Source organism: Schistocerca serialis, chromosome 1 (genome assembly GCF_023864345.2).
Source record: "Schistocerca serialis cubense isolate TAMUIC-IGC-003099 chromosome 1, iqSchSeri2.2, whole genome shotgun sequence".
NCBI lineage: Eukaryota > Metazoa > Arthropoda > Insecta > Orthoptera > Acrididae > Schistocerca > Schistocerca serialis.
Window position 1 is genome coordinate 908,775,677 of NC_064638.1, and position 13,861 is coordinate 908,789,537.

Here is a 13,861-nt window from a genome sequence, read left to right on the forward strand (position 1 = left end):
GTCTAGCCACAGTAAATCTAGAACAGCTGATTTCAAATCCATATATTCAGCTTCACAATTCCAATCCCACAGAAAGCAGGTGTTGACAGATGTGAAAATTACCGAACTATCAGTTTAATAAGTCACAGCTGCAAAATACTAACACGAATTCTTTACAGACGAATGGAAAAACTAGTAGAAGCCGACCTCGGGGAAGATCAGTTTGGATTTCGTAGAAATGTTGGAACACGTGAGGCAATACTGACCCTACGACTTATCATTAGAAGCTAGATTCAGGAAGGGCAAACTTACGTTTCTAGCATTTGTAGACTTAGAGAAAACTTTTGACAATGTTGACTGGAATACTCTCTTTCAAATTCTGAAGGTGGCAGGGGTAAAATACAGGGAGCGAAAGGCTATTTACAATTTGTGCAGAAGCCAGATGGCAGTTACAAGAGTCGAGGGACATGAAACGGAAGCAGTGGTTGGGAAGGGAGTGAGACACGGTTGTAGTCTCTCCCCGATGTTATTCAATCTATATATTGAGCAAGCAGTGAAGGAAACAAAAGAAAAATTCGGAGTAGGTATTAAAATCCATGGAGAAGAAATAAAAACTTTGAGGTTCGCCGATGATATTGTAATTCTGTCAGAGACAGCAAAGGACTTGGAAGAGCAGTTGAATGGAATGGATAGTGTCTTGAAAGGAGGGTATAAGATGAACATCAACAAAAGCTAAACGAGGATAATGGAATGTAGTCGAATTAAGTCGGGTGATGCTGAGGGAATTAGATTAGGAAATGAGACACTTAAAGTAGTAAAGGAGTTTTGATATTTGGGAAGCAAAATAACTGATGATGGTCTAAGTAGAGGGGATATAAAATGTAGACTGGCAATAGCAAGGAAAGCGTTTCTGAAGAAGATAAATTTGTTAACATCGAGTATAGATTTAAGTGTTAGGAAGTCATTTCTGAAAGCATTTGTATGGAGCTTAGCCATGTATGGAAGTGAAACATGGACGATAAATAGTTTGGACAAGAAGACAATAGGAGCTTTTGAAATATGGTGCTACAGAAGAATGCTGAAGATTAGATGGGTAGATCACATAACTAATGAGGAAGTACTGAATAGGATTGGGGAGAAGAGAAGTTTGTGGCACAACTTGACTAGAAGAAGGGATCAGTTGGTAGGACATGTTCTGAGGCATCAAGGGGTCACTAATTTAGTATTGGAGGGCAGCGTGGAGGGTAAAAATCGTAGAGGGAGACCAAGAGATGAATACACTAAGCAGATTTAGAAGGATGTAGGTTGCGGTAGGTACTGGGAGATGAAGAAGCTGGCACAGGATAGAGTAGCATGGAGAACTGCATCAAACCAGTCTCAGGACTGAAGACCCCAACAACAACAACAACAACAACAACAACAACAAGTAAAAATAGCAGCAATGTTCTATTGCACAACAGAATTAAAAAGTTTGCATTTTTATGCATGACATAGTTACAGAGTATCTGGCATTGGTTATACTTCCTCAATCTGCATGACTAAAGGCCATTATTTATTTATTGGCATTTCTAGAAAATTCTAACATTCAGCCCTTGGCTCCCTATAAACATCTGGACACTTTATTTAAATGATAACCAATCAATCTTTTTAAAACAGTGATTATATCTACTAAGGAGATTAACAGCAAAACACATGTCATGTCAACAGATTTGCAGTAGATATAGAAGACTTTCACTTGCTTTCTGATAAGGTACATTGATGTCATCTGATTCAGTTGCCTCAAAGTCAAAATCAAGTTCAAGTTGCATCGACCTCACCTTGGCTTCACTCATTCCAGAATTTTCCAGAACATTTCTTGCACAAGATTCGTGACAGTTCCAAATCTTTCCTTTTTCACTATTTCATGTAAGTTGCATACCTAAGTATGACTCATTGGCCGTAAATCTTTTATCTCAAAAAATCTCTACACGGAATTTATGACATTATTCAAAACACTTCTATCATTTGAGAAAAAAGCATATCACCACCATTTAAAGATATGATGATTAATTTGGTGCAATCTCTATAAAAATAGGTACATGGATCAGTGTTTGATATGGCAAGTTTCAGTTTTCTTGATGCCTCATCAAATTTCTCTTGAGCTACCATTGACAAGAGGTGTATAACAGATGTATATTTGACCACCAGTGCAAAGGTTTCATCTAGGTCTACATCTACATGGTTATTCTGCAATTCACACTTATGTGCCTGGCAGAGGGTTCATTGAACCATTTTCATACTACTTCTCTACCATTCCACTCTCGAATGGCGCATGGGAAAAAGGAACACCTAAATCTTTCCGTTTGAGCTCTGATTTCCCTTATTTTATTATGATGATTATTTCTCCCTACGTAGGTGGGTGTCAACAAAATATTTACGCATTCAGAAGAGGAAGTTGGTGATTGAAATTTTGTACATAGATCTCACCGCAAAGAAAACCGCCTTTGTTTCAGTGGCTGCCACCCCAACTCGCATATCATATCAGTGACACACTCACCCCTATTGCGCGCCCTAACACGGAACGAGCTGCCCTTCTTTGCACTTTTTCGATGTCCTCCGTCAATCTTATCTGGTAAGGATCCCATACTGCGCAACAATATTCCAACAGAGGATGGACAAGTGTAATGCAGGCTGTCTCTTTAGTGGGTTTGTCGCATCTTCTAAGTGTTCTGCCAACAAAGTGTAGTCTTTGTTTCGCCTTCCCCACAATATTATCTATGTGGTCTTTCCAATTTAAGTTACTCATAATTGTAATTCCTAGGTATTTAGTCGAACTGACAGCCCTTAGATTTGTGCGATTTATCATATATCCAAAATTTAGCAGATTTCTTTTAGTACACATGTGGATGACCTCGCACTTTTCTTTGTTTAGTGCTAATTGCCACTTTTCACACCATATAGAAATTCTATCTAGATCACTTTGTAATTGGAATTGATCGTCTGATGAATTTACTAGACGGTAAATTACAGCGTCATCTGCAAACAATCTAAGGGTGCTGCTCAGATTATCACCTAGATCATTTATATAAACCAGGAACAGCAGAGGGCCTATGACACTACCTTGCGGAACGCCAGATATCACTTGTCTTCTACTCGATGAATTACTGTCTATCACTACAAACTTCCTGATAAATAACACTTTGCACTGTAACTGCTCTTTAGAGAGTGGGTATTCAGAAATGAATATTAGATTAAATTCTGTAATACAAAATGACCCAAGAGCCAAAAAACGGTAGCTGTACTTCGAAGTAATAGTTTGTTAAAATTTTACAAAGAGTAGATATTTGAAATAGAGTAATGCAAATTAGTACAAAGGGAATCCAAGGAAGACATAACAGAGCTGTGTTTTGTTTTGAATATAATATATAAACCAATGTGCAGCATTGTTAGCTCTAGAATGAAATTTTCACTCTGCAGCGGAGTGTGCGCTGATATGAAACTTCCTGGCAGATTAAAACTGTGTGCCCGACCGAGACTCGAACTTGGGACCTTTGCCTTTCGCAGGCAAGTGCTCTACCAACTGAGCTCAGGGACGGGACGGGGTGGGGGGCATAGCACTGGAGAGTACCCTTTTATTTCTAGGTGTATCTTAAATGTTTCTGGTGCACTGCTAGACCCAGGATCTATCTCTAATACCCACTTAACCCTGAGAGGTGTGTGTCCCATGGGTAACTGTACCTCTCTGAATGTGTCATTAAGAACTTGATATGACAATTCTCCCCCCATGAACCATGGACCTTGCCATTGGTGGGGAGGCTTGGGTGCCTCAGCGATACAGATGGCCGTACCGTAGGTGCAACCACAACGGAGGGGTATCTGTTGAGAGGCCAGACAAACATGTGGTTCCTGAAGAGGGGCAGCAGCCTTTTCAGTAGTTGCAGGGCAACAGTCTGGATGATTGACTGATCTGGCCTTGTAACATTAACCAAAACGGCCTTGCTGTGCTGGTACTGCGGAACGGCTGAAAGCAAGGGGAAACTACAGCCGTAATTTTTCCCGAGGACATGCAGCTTTACTGTATGATTAAATGATGATGGTGTCCTCTTGCGTAAAATATTCCGGAGGTAAAATAGTCCCCCATTCGGATCTCCGGGCGGGGACTATTCAAGAGGACGTCGTTATCAGGAGAAAGAAAACTGGCGTTCTACGGATCGGAGCGTGGAATGTCAGATCCCTTAATCGGGCAGGTAGGTTAGAAAATTTAAAAAGGGAAATGGATAGGTTAAAGTTAGATATAGTGGGAATTAGTGAAGTTCGGTGGCAGGAGGAACAAGACTTTTGGTCAGGTGAGTACAGGGTTATAAATACAAAATCAAATAGGGGTAATGCCGGCGTAGGTTTAATAATGAATAAAAAAATAGGAGTGCGGGTTGGCTACTACAAACAGCATAGTGAACGCATTATTGTGGCCAAGATAGACACAAAGCCCATGCCTACTACAGTAGTACAAGTTTATATGCCAATTAGCTCTGCAGATGATGAAGAAATAGATGAAATGTATGACAAGATAAAAGAAATTATTCAGGTAGTGAAGGGAGACGAAAATTTAATAGTCATGGGTGACTGGAAATCGTCAGTAGGAAAAGGGAGAGAAGGAAACATAGTAGGTGAATATGGATTGGGGGGAAGAAATGAAAGAGGAAGCCGCCTTGTAGAATTTTGCACAGAGCATAACTTAATCATAGCTAACACTTGGTTCAAGAATCATAAAAGAAGGTTGTATACCTGGAAGAATCCTGGAGATACTAAAAGGTATCAGATAGATTATATAATGGTAAGACAGAGATTTAGGAACCAGGTTTTAAATTGTAAGACATTTCCAGGGGCAGATGTGGATTCTGACCACAATCTATTGGTTATGAACTGCAGTTTGAAACTGAAGAAACTGCAAAAAAGTGGGAATCAAAGGAGATGGGACCTGGATAAACTGAAAGAACCAGAGGTTGTAGAGAGTTTTAGGGAGAGCATAAGGGAACAATTGACAGGAATGGGGGAAAGAAATACAGTAGAAGAAGAATGGGTAGATCTGAGAGATGAAGTAGTGAAGGCAGCAGACGAAGTAGGTAAAAAGGCGAGGGCTAATAGCAATCCTTGGGTAACAGAAGAAATATTGAATTTAATTGATGAAAGGAGAAAATATAAAAATGCAGTAAATGAAGCAGGCAAAAAGGAATACAAACGTCTCAAAAATGAGATCGACAGGAAGTGCAAAACGGCTAAGCAGGGATGGCTAGAGGACAAATGTAAGGATGTAGAGGCTTGTCTCACTAGGGGTAAGATAGATATTGCCTACAGGAAAATTAAAGAGACCTTTGGAGAGAAGAGAACCACTTGTATGAATATCAAGAGCTCAGATGGAAACCCACTTCTAAGCAAAAAAGGGAAGGCAGAAAGGTGGAAGGAGTATATAGAGGGTTTATACAAGGGCGATGTACTTGAGGACAATATTATGGAAATGGAAGAGGATGTAGATGAAGACGAAATGGAAGATAAGACACTGCGTGAAGAGTTTGACAGAGCACTGAAAGACCTGAGTCGAAACAAGACCCCGGGAGTAGACAACATTCCATTAGAACTACTGATGGCCTTGGGAGAGCCAGTCATGACAAAACTCTACCATCTGGTGAGCAAGATGTATGAGACAGGCGAAATACCCTCAGACTTCAAGAAGAATATAATAATTCCAATCCCAAAGAAATCAGGTGTTGACAGATGTGAAAATTACCGAACTATCAGTTTAATAAGTCACAGCTGCAAAATACTAACGCGAATTCTTTACAGACGAATGGAAAAACTGGTAGAAGCGGACCTTGGGGAAGATCAGTTTGGATTCCGTAGAAATGTTGGAACACGTGAGGCAAAACTAACCTTACGACTTATCTTATAAGAAAGATTAAGAAAAGGCAAACATAAGTTTCTAGCATTTGCAGACTTAGAGAAAGCTTTTGACAATGTTAACTGGAATACTCTCTTTCAAATTCTGAAGGTGGCAGGTATAAAATACAGGGAGCGAAAGGCTATTTACAATTTGTACAGAAATCAGATGGCAGTTATAAGAGTCGAGGGGCATGAAAGGGAAGCAGTGGTTGGGAAGGGACTGAGACAGGGTTGTAGCCTCTCCCCGATGTTATTCAATCTGTATATTGAGCAAGCAGTAAAGGAAACAAAAGAAAAATTTGGAGTAGGTATTAAAATTCATGGAGAAGAAGTAAAAACTTTGAGGTTCGCCGATGACATTGTAATTCTGTCAGAGACAGCAAAGGACACGGAAGAGCAGTTGAACGGAATGGACAGTGTCTTGAAAGGAGGATATAAGATGAACATCAACAAAAGCAAAACAAGGATAATGGAATGTAGTCAAACTGAATCGGGTGATAGTGAGGGAATTAGATTAGGAAATGAGACACTTAAAGTAGTAAAGGAGTTTTGCTATTTAGGGAGTAAAATAACTGATGATGGTCGAAGTAGAGAGGATATAAAATGTAGACTGGCAATGGCAAGGAAATCGTTTCTGAAGAAGAGAAATTTGCTAACATCGAGTATAGATTTAAGTATCAGGAAGTCGTTTCTGAAAGTATTTGTATGGAGTGTAGCCATGTATGGAAGTGAAACATGGACGATAACTAGTTTGGACAAGAAGAGAATAGAAGCTTTCGAAATGTGGTGCTACAGAAGAATGCTGCAGTAGGTACTTGGAGATGAAGAAGCTTGCACAGGATAGAGTAGCATGGAGAGCTGCATCAAACCAGTCTCAGGACTGAAGACCACAACAACAACAACATGACAATTCTTCCTTCATTGCTATTTCCATTCTTCCTTATTTATCCCTTCCAAGGTCTCTTTGATATCAATGTCTCCATTTGTAAGTCCTTCTTGTAAATAGTAATTATAAAGGTGAGGCCACTCCTTGGGTTTCAGCTCTCTGCTTGACCTTCCTAGCTGTAACGACTTGTGGAACTATAGGATCAATGTTTTGATTCTCATGTTTCTCGTCTTGAACTTCAGTTTGAACTGGATAATTGTCAAAACCATAAAAGGATTCAATACCACTGTCTACTGATTTAATTTCTTATTCAGAATGTGAAGTACTTTGGTGATCTTTGTTTCCTCTATCTTTGAATTCGTAAAATTCTCATGCTTCAGAAAATTTACATCTGTGCTGACACTCATCTGCTTAGTCTCCCTACCAATGAACAGATAGCCTTTTGATGTCTGGCAGTACGATCGCATGTAAACCTCCTGCGAGTGCTTATCTCACTTCTTCTGATGGGATTTCAGAATGTGAGCCACTGCATTGCGGCCAATAATTCTCAAGAGCAATAAAAAAGGCTTTCTCGTGTATGAAAATTAATATGGTGTTTTATTTCTTAAGTGTTGTGGCAACGGCTTTACCGCAGTGGATACACCGGTTCCCGTGAGATCACTGAAGTTAAGCGCTGTCGGGCATGGTCGGCACCTAGATGGGTGACCATCCAGGCCGCCATGCGCTGTTGCCATTTTCTGGGGTGCACTCAGCCTCTTTATGCTAATTGAGGAGCTACTTGACTGAATAGTAATGGCGTCGGTCAAGAATACCTTCATAACGACCGAGAGAGCGGTGTGCTGACCCCACGCCCCTCCAATCCGCATCCTACACTGAGGGTGACTCTGCAGTCGGATGGTCCCGGTAGGTCACTCGTGACCTGAAGACGGAGTGCTTTTTTATCTCTAAGTGTTGTGGACAGATAACAATTTGATAGGTATGCAGCTGCAGACACAGCTTCAGCCATGTAATACTTCAGTAAGTTGTCACTGAACATCATGATTCTGGTTTTTCCTACCAATGTTCCACTAGCTCTCTCAGCAGCACCTCTTTTCTGTGGTCTGTTACATACTGTAAACTGGCAGATGATACCCTCAGAATTCAAAAATCTTTTTACCTCATATTTTGCATTCACATTTCTATTGTCAGATCACAACTTCTTGATACTTGTGCATTTCTGCTTTTCCTTCACGACTTTGAAGTTTTTAAATATGAGGGCATTTTGAAAAGTAAAGATACAATGGCTCACAGTCCTTAAATAGAACATTTATTTAGAAAATATCAGTTACATCTTATTAACAGGATTATTTTTTATTTTTCAACATAATCACCCCCGTTATCTAAACATCTGTTGAGTCAGTGCACAAGCTTTTGTATTCCACAGTCATAGAAGGTTGCCGCCTGTTGTCAGAACCTCATTTCAACTTCATCTTTGATCTCTTCATCATCGTGGAATGATTTTCCACCAAGATGCAACTTCAGGTAACGGAAGACATGGAAGTCGGTGCGCGCAACGTCTGGGCTGTATGGCGGATAGTCCAATACGTCCCATTTGAATTGTTAGAGTAGTGCTTTGGTTATGAGTGCTGTGTGAGGCCGAGCGTTGTCATGAAGCAAGCGGACTCCACTTGTCAGCATTCCCCTGCGTTTGTTTTGAATTGCCCTTCGAAGACGTTTCAAAGTCTGGCAATATGCAGCAGCATAAATTCCAACAGAAGAATGCCTTGTCTGTCCCAAGAAACAGAAGCCATGATTTTCTTCTCTGAAATCGACGTTTTGCATTTCTTGGCTTTTGGTGAATTCGAATTGCGCCATTGCATTGATTGTTGCTTGGATTCAGGTGTATGGTGATAAACCTACGTCACGTCACCTGTCACAATGTGATCAAGGAACTCATCACCTGCTTCAGCATAGCGTGTGAGGAAGCAGAGTGCAAAGCCCATCCTTCTCTTTTTGTGTTCTTCCATTAACATTTTTGGAACCCAGCGCGCACACAATTTCCTGTACCCTAACGTGACAATCACAATGTCATAAAGAGTTGTCACTGACACGTCCGGTATGATCTGATGCAATTCTTTCAATGTGAGATGTCTATGCACACGAATTGCTTCCTCCGTTCTGCGAAGAAGGGCATCAGAGATCACAGATGGCCGACCTGTTCTATGTTTGTCATGAACATCAGTCCTACCTTCAGAGAAATGACGACACCATTTCATTACATTTTGCCGATTCATAATGTTATCATAAACAGAAACAATTTCTTTGTGAATATCCGCTGGTTGCTGACCTTTTGCATGAAGAAAACGTATGATGGAGCGCACTTCGCATTTGGCGGGATTCTCAATCGGTGCAGCCATTTTAAACACAACCTACTCCAACCAGAAGCAACGTTCCACTGCCGAACGACCGCGAGGAGAAAGCTAACGGTTCAAGGTTAACACCAGTGTTGCCAACTTGCTCACCAAAACTCTTCTGTTCCTCTGGCGTACAGTGTATCTTTACTTTCCGAAATACCCTCGTATATGAGAGACCTCCGATTTTTTCTAAAAAAAAATAGACAAACTTGTATCTTAAAGAACCATCAAACAAATGTGAGAAAATAATGAAAAATCCAGGATGGATTGTAACAATGCTACAAAAAGGATAGTTGCTACTCACCATACAGTGGAGGTACTGTCACAGATAGGCACAACAAAAACACTGGCAGAAAATGAGCTTTCATCCAACAAGACCTTCTTTGGAGATAGAAAACAAACAAACACAAACACAAACACACACACACACACACACACACACACACACACACACACACACACACAAACGACTGCCGTCTCTGGCTGCTGAGTCCACACTGCGAGCAGTTGCGCGTGATGTGAGACACAAAAGGGTGGTGGGGGTAAGGAGGAGGCTGGAGCAGGGAGGGAGAGGAGCAGGGATAGAAGGGTAGGGATGGGGGATGGTAAAATGCTGCTTGTTCCTAACCTTGTACAAAAACGGATCTCCCATGCCTTATCTCGGCAGTAACACATCACCTCCCAAAGTCCCACCGTCCAGCCACAAAGGAGCGTTCCCCTCATGACTCAGTACCACCCAGGACTGGAGCAAATGAATTATATTCCCTGGCAAGGTTTTGACTACTCTCGTCGTGCCCTGAAATGAGAAATGTCCTACCCACTATCCTTCCTATCCCTCCCACAGTGGTATTCTGCCGCCCACCAAACCTACACAATATACTCGCCCATCCCTACAAAACTCCTGCTCCCTACCCTTATATCATTGCTCATATCCCTGTAACAGACCTAGATGCAAGACCTGTGCCATACATCCACCAACCACCACCTACTCCAGTCCAGTCATAAGCATCACCTATCCTATCAAAGGCATGGCTACCTGTGAAACCAGTAATGTAATCTACAAGCTACACTACAACCACTGAGCTGTATTCTACATGGGCATGACAACTTACAATCTGTCTATTCGCATGAATGGCCACTAACAAACTATGTCCAATAAACAGGTGGACCACTCCATTGCCGAGTACGCCGTCCAACACAGCAATTTCATTTCAACGACTGCTTCACAGCCTGTGCCCTCTGGATACTTCCGATAAACACCTGCCGAATTGTGCAGTTGGAAACTCTCCCTGCAATATACAAGGATGGTTCAAAAAGTTCACAGAATCACCACAAGAGGTCAGCGCTAGTGCAATGAGTTGTTTATGTGATATTCATTGGACTGTTGCCTGTAAACACAATGCCACGTCAGTGCTCTTGGAAGAGAGCTGTGGCGGTGGCATGGCTCTTTTGTAGTTTCTGTGTTGTGATTTGCGAATATGGGGGGGGAGGGGGGGGGGGGGGGACACATTGTCCATTCCGTTCCACTGCTCTTCCAGGTCCTTTGCTGTCTCTGACAGAATTACAATGTCATCGGCGAACATCAAAGTTTTTATTTCTTCTCCATGGATTTTAATTCCTACTCCAAATTTTTCTTTTGTTTCCTTTACAGCTTGCTCAATACACAGATTGAATAACATCGGGGAGAGGCTACAACCCTGTCTCACTCCCTTCCCAACCACTGCTTCCCTTTGATGTCCCTCAACTCTTATAACTGCCTTCTGGTTTCTGTACAAATTGTAAATAGCCTTTCGCTCCCTGTATTTTACCCCAGCCACCTTCAGAATTTGAAAGAGAGTATTCCAGTCAACATTGTCAAAAGCTTTCTCTAAGTCAACAAATGCTAGAAACATAGGTTTGCCTTTCCTTAATTTATTTTCTAAGATAAGTATTACGGTCAGTATTGCCTCACGTGTTCCAACATTTCTACGGAATCCAAACTGATCCTCTCAAGGTCGGATTCTACCAGTTTTTCCATTCGTCTGTAAAGAATTCGTGTTAGTACTTTGCAGCCGTGGCTTATTAAACTGATAGTTCGGTAATTTTCACATCTGTCAACACCTGCTTTCAGTGGGATTGGAATTATTATATACTTCTTGAAGCCTGGGCGTATTTCGCCTGTCTCATACATCTTGCTCACTAGATGGTAGAGTTTTGTCAGGACTGGCTCTCCCAAGGCTGTCAGTAGTTCTAATGGAATGTCGTCTACTCCTGGGGCCCTGTTTCGACTTAGGTCTTTCAGTGCTCTGAGAAACTCTTCACGCAGTATCATATCTCCTATTTCATCTTCATCAACATTCTCTTCCATTTCTATAATATTGTCCTCAAGAACATCGCCCCTGTATAGACTCTCTATATACTCCTCCCACCTTTCTGCTTTCCCTTCTTTGCTTAGAAGTGGGTTTCCATCTGAGCTCTTGATATTCATACAAGTGGTTCTCTTTCTTCCTGTCAATCTCATTTTTGAGACGTTTGTATTCCTTTTTGCCTGCTTCATTTACTGCATTTTTGTATTTTCTCCTTTCATCAATTAAATTCAGTATCTTTTCTGTTACCCAAGGATTTCTAGTAGCCCTCGTCTTCTTACCTACGTGATCCTCTGCTGCCTTCACTAATTCATCTCTCAAAGCTACCCATTCTTCTCCTACTGTATTTCTTTCCCCCATTCTTATCAATCGTTCCCTAATTCTGTCCCTGAAACTCTCTACAACCTCTGGTTCTTTCAGTTTATCCAGGTCCCATCTCTTTAAATTCCCACCTTTTTGCAGTTTCTTTAGTTTTAATCTACAGCTCATAACCAATAGATTGTGGTTAGAGTCCACACCTGCCCCTGGAAATGTCTTACAACTTAAAACCTGGTTCCTGAATCTCTGTCTTACCATTATATAATCTATCTGAAACCTGTCAGAAACTCCAAGCTTCTTCCATGTATACAACCCTCTTTTATGATTCTTGAACGAAGTGTTGGCTATGATTAAGTTATGCTCTGCGCAAAATTCTACCAGGTGGCTCCCTCTCTCACTTTTTGGTCCCATTCCATATTCACCTACTAAGTTTCCTTCTCTTCCTTTTCCTACTATCGAGTTCCAGTCACCCATGACTATTAAATTTTCGTCTCCCTTCACTATCTGAATAATTCCTTTTATCTCATCATACATTTCATCAATCTCTTCATCATCTGCGGAGCTAGTTGGCATATAAACTTGTACTACCGTGGTAGGTGTGGGCTTCGTATCTACCTTGGCCACAGTAATATAATAATTGCTGTTTGTAGTAGCTTACCAGCATTCCTATTTTCCTATTCATGATTAAACCTACGCCTGCATTACCCGTATTTGATTTTGTATTTGTAACCCTGTATTCACTTGACCAGAAGTCTTGTTCCTCCTGCCACTGAACTTCACTAATTTGCACTATATCAAAGTGTAACCCATCCATTACCCTTTTTAAATTTTCTAACCTACCTGCCCAGTTAACAGATCTGACATTCCACGCTCCGATCCATAGAATGCCAGTTTTCTTTCTCCTGATAACAACATCTTTCTGAGTAGCCACCGCCAGGAGATTTGAATGGGGGACTATTTTACCTCCGGAATATTTTACCCAAGAGGACGCCATCATCATTTACCCATACAGCAAAGCTGCATGCCCTCGGGTAAAATTACGGCTGTAGTTTCCCCTTGCTTTCAGCTGTTCGCAGTACCAGCACAGCAAGGCCGTTTTGGTTAGTGTTACAAGGCCAGATCAGTCAATCATCCAGACTGTTGCCCTTGCAACTACTGAAAAGGCTGCTGCCCCTGTTCAGGAACCACACATTTGTCTGGCCTCTCAACAGATACCCCTCCATTGTGGTTGCACCTACGGTATGCCTATCTGTATCGCTGAGGCATGCAAGCCTCCCTACCAATGGCAACGTCCATGGTTCATGGGGGGATCATATATATGAATATTTCAGGAAGACTGACATTGTCACATACACCTTGTAAATAATTGTTAACACTTATTGCATGAAAGGTGACGGAGTGTCTTTAATATCAAAACTGTGTTGAATGATTGCCTATACTAGTAGAGGTTGGAATGGCAGGCGTAACTCAAGCTGTTGGTGGAGAAGCCCGCACAGGTGTGTTGGTTCTGCTTCACACAAGAAGTGCCAAGATGGACGGTCTGGGCACCTGAACATGAAAGCCCAATACAGCGGCGGGCGGCCGGTCTAGTAGCGGGGGCCAGAAGGTTAACCAGATAATACTTCTGAAACTATGAAAATCCTGGACACAGCAGAAAGGAATGAGGAAGTGTTACTTCGGAAATCGCAGGCTGGGTTATTTCCGAGGATTTTTATTCTGAGAAGCGTACAGTTGTATGACCTCAAAAGACTAAAATATGGTTGGTCGGAGTTCAGAAGAATCTGTAGAGAGGGAGAATATTCCGTGGTATCGAGAATATGACTCGCCTTCTGAGTTACGAGGGAGGGGAGCCGAGCTTTGCTGGGAAGCCAGCAGTGGAAAGAAGAAGTCTTCCGTTTTGAGCGCCCGGGTTTGATGGTCGCTCAGTATCAGCTTTTGTTGGTACAGATGGACTTACTGTCTTTGCTCTCAAGAGATTTTATAGTTAGAACGGTTAGACACTGTACTGTTGCAAACTTGTACAA

General features: G+C 41.6%; 1 protein-coding gene and 1 pseudogene across 3 annotated transcripts in view; one reads left to right on the plus strand and one right to left on the minus strand.

Annotated features, from left to right (window-relative positions):
* The window catches only part of LOC126412065 (exportin-6-B), a 357,950-nt gene that overhangs the window by 244,278 nt on the left and 99,811 nt on the right, over positions 1-13,861 (minus strand). The window lies entirely within an intron of this gene.
* LOC126428290 (5S ribosomal RNA) lies at positions 7,397-7,514 on the plus strand (annotated as a pseudogene).